This window comes from Elephantulus edwardii, unplaced genomic scaffold, assembly GCF_000299155.1.
Source record: "Elephantulus edwardii isolate Elephantulus edwardi_28Jun2011 unplaced genomic scaffold, EleEdw1.0 scaffold00044, whole genome shotgun sequence".
Lineage (NCBI taxonomy): Eukaryota > Metazoa > Chordata > Mammalia > Macroscelidea > Macroscelididae > Elephantulus > Elephantulus edwardii.
In genome coordinates this window covers 19,502,702-19,506,507 of record NW_006399794.1, presented here as the reverse complement: position 1 = coordinate 19,506,507, position 3,806 = coordinate 19,502,702, and positions in this window count along the sequence as shown.

Here is a 3,806-nt window from a genome sequence, read left to right as displayed (position 1 = left end):
CTTCCATTCTAATGTGTTGTGGTGTACTGTAGAGTTGGAACCAACTCGTAGTCAACCCTCTAGCCTGTTTTCAGAGGGAGTTAATCACATTGAATTAAATTACCCTCACAGGACAGCTGGTGGACGTGAACTGTGAACGACTCAGTTGGCAATGCAGCTCTATACCACTAGGTCGCCAGAGATCCCTAGAGAGTCAACAATGAATTGATTCCAACTTGAAGGCAAAGAGAATGTTATTTTAAAATGTACTGTTAGTTCACTTGTTCTCACTCTTTTGTTCAGATAAAAGCTGCATTGTTGTTGTTGTTGATTGTCTTCGATTTGAGCACGACCCATAGCGACCCTATGAACAAAAAGGCCTGAAGACCTTCTACAACTATCAACATTTATCAAAGTTCATAGTTTCTGGAGCCATGTTGTTTAGGAAGTGGATAGGGTAGAGTTTTTCCTGTCATGTTATTTTGGTTTTTGTTTCCTTAATCTCAAAAGAAAATGAGTACAAAGGAGGTGCTCAAAAAATGGTCCACGAATAGATGAGATTTCTGAACTTTGTGTGTAGTTTGCTGTATATATGTGTGTATGTTTGCATGTATGCTTAGGTTAGAAGTGTTTTGTTAAATACATATTGCATTTGTAACTTGCCACAAAATGAGTTTACCGAAGATATTAAAATTTCTATCATCCTAGAAATTATAACACATTCTTATCAATTTTGGTCTAAAATTCTGAATCACATCAATATCAGTGTTCATCACAATTCACATCATGTTGACCCAGTGTGTGTTAGAGCAGATACATAGTTCACATGTATATCCATGGCTGATATTTCGGAAGTAAATTACATGCTCTCCATTCTGTGACTCCACTAGATGGATGTCAATCTGGCAATCTGTAGCTGGGATGTACTCTCTTTAAAATGTTCATCATGCTCCTGGGAATTACTTATCTTTTTATAATAAATTATTGGATGGCACTAGCTATTTCATGTCTTTGACAAGATTGACAATTGTCATTGACAATTCTCACTGGGTCCAAGAGTCTGGACAATAGAAATACAGTGGAAATACTGATTCATTGCCCACAATCTCACTATGTAAACCTGTAAAAAAGGAGAGGTGATTTTGTAAAGTCCATGCCTCTGTCTTCTATATTCTAGTTTATGAATAAAAATATACTTCTACTTCTCCATTCCAATTTCTGTCTCCAAGAGTGGTTTTGTTGGTGACAGGTGGCACCTGTTATTTCTCCAGTAATACTTCCACTGGGTTAGAACTAACTCTTAGCTGAAGCTGCAGTAGGTTTTCAGAAGTTGTAAACTGCACAAGAGAAAGTTACTCTTCTTTCTCCCACAAAGCAGATGGTGGATTTGAACCATCTGTATTTGAACTGGCAACACAAAAAAATGAAAACAAGAAAAACCAAACCAAACCAAAAACCAAACAAAAATCTGCTCAAACCCCAAAATCAGAGCTCCCTTGCTGTTGTTGCTATGTGCCATGGAGTTGCTTGCGACTCATAGCGACCCTATGAACAAGAGCCATAAATGCCGTTCTATCCTGTGCAAATCTCGCCGTCTAAAACACACTCATTCCCACCACTCCACTCACAGAATCGATCCATCTTATCGATGGTCTTCCTCTCCTACGCCGTCCCTCCACTCTCCCAAACATGGTGTCCCTCTCCAAGCACCAGTCCCTCCTTGCAACATGCCCAAAGTATGTCAGATGAAACTTCAGAATCCTTGACTCCAAGGAGCATTCTGACTTCACCCTCTCCAGGAACAAAACTGTTTGCTCCCCTAGCAGTCCATGGTATATTCAACACTCTTCTCTAGCACCGCAGCTCAAAGGCATCAATTCTCTATCACCCCTATTTACTGTCCAACTCTCGGCATAGCACATAATTGCAAAGACCATAGCACCTTAGTATCCAGCCTGATGTTGTTGCTCTTCAGTACTCATGAGAGGTCCCTCACAGCTGACTTTCCCAATGCAATTCATCTCTTGATTTCCTGGCTGCAGTTAACCAAGAGTGTTGACTGTGGAACCAAGTAAACTAAAACTGTTAACTATCTCAATTTCTTCACCATCCATTGTGATGCTGCCAATTGGCCCAGTGGTCAGAATCTTTGTTTTCTTGATGTTGAGCTTCAATCCATATAGGAGGCTGCAGTCCTTGACCTTCTGCAAGAAGTGCTTCAGGTCCTCCTCCGGTTCAGCAAGCAGGGTTGTGTCATCTGCGTAAGGCAGGCTGTTGATTCTTCCACCAATCCTGATGCCGCATTCCTCCTCATATAGCCCAGCATCTCGGGTGATCTGTTCTGCATACAGATTGAAAAGGTATGGAGACAAAATACATCCCTGACAGACCCTTTCCTGATTTTGAACCATGCAGAGTCTCCTTGTTTTGTCATGAGAACGACTGACTTTTGGTCCAATTATAGGTTTCACATTAGCACAATCAAATGTTCCGGGATTCCCATTCTTCTCAGAGTCAGCCATACCTTGTCATCCACACAGTCAAAAGCCTTTGCATAGTCAATGAAGCACAGATAGATTCTTCTGGTATTCTCTGCTTTCTGCCAAGATCCACCTGATGTTAGCTATAATATTCCTAGTCCCATGACCTCTTCTAAATCCAGCCTGCACATCTGGCAGTTCTTTGTTGACATATTATTCCAAACATTTTTGCATAATTTTCAGCAGAATCTTGCTTGCATGTGATTTTAATGATATTGTTCAATAATTTCCACACTCTGTTGGATCACCTTTTTTTGAAATGGGAACAAATATCAATCTTTTCCAGTCAGTTGGCCAGCTGGCTGTCCTCCAGATTTCTTGGCACAAGTACATTTTTCCCCAAGGAGATTGAAAGGGAAATTATCAGGTTTATTAGGGGAGGAAAGAGACCTCAATTAAGCGAAGCACTTCTGAAAACCAAAAATGAAGCAGGGGCCATATCACTCCCTGACAGCAAAACCTACTACACAACAGTAGTAACCCAAACAGAATGGTGCTGGTACAAAAACAGACACATAGACCAACGGAACAAACTTGAGAATCGAGAAATAGACCCACCTATGTATGGTCAACTGATGCTTGACAAGGAAGTAAAACCTATCAAATGGAGAAATGGCAACTTCTTCAATAAATGGTGCTGGCAAAACTTAACTACTACCTCCAGAAAGTTGAAACAGGATCCACATCTCACACCATACACAAAAATAAACTCAAGTTGGATCAGATACCTGAGAGTATAGCTCAAAACTATAAATTTCTTAAGAGACAAACTGGGACCAAGTTAGACAGCCTAGTCTGTGGTATGAAGAGATTGACAAACACAGCCAGAAATGAACAATCTGGAGGCAATAAAATTGATGAATAGGGCCTTCTAAAGAACTTCTCAAAAACGTTTTCCAATTGGGTGAAAAGGAAACCCACCAAGTGGAGACAAAAAAGCAACAAAACATTTGACAATATCATCTCAGACAAGCGTCTCGTAACAAAAGTTTACAAAATGCTACTGGGCCTCCAGAAGAAAAAGACTGTTAACCCAATTACAGAATGGGCAAAAATTGTGGAAAGACTTTTCACAGAGGAAGCCATTCAGATGACCAACAGACACACGAAGAAACGCTCAAAAATCATTAACAAGAAAAGAAATGTAAATTAAAACCACAATGAAATACCATTTCACCCCAGTAGCAGGGACAAAGTTTAGCAGGGTAGCAAGCAATAAATGTTGGAGAAGATACAAAAAAGTGGGAACCCTCATATACTGCTGGTGGGATTATAAAATGGTACAAC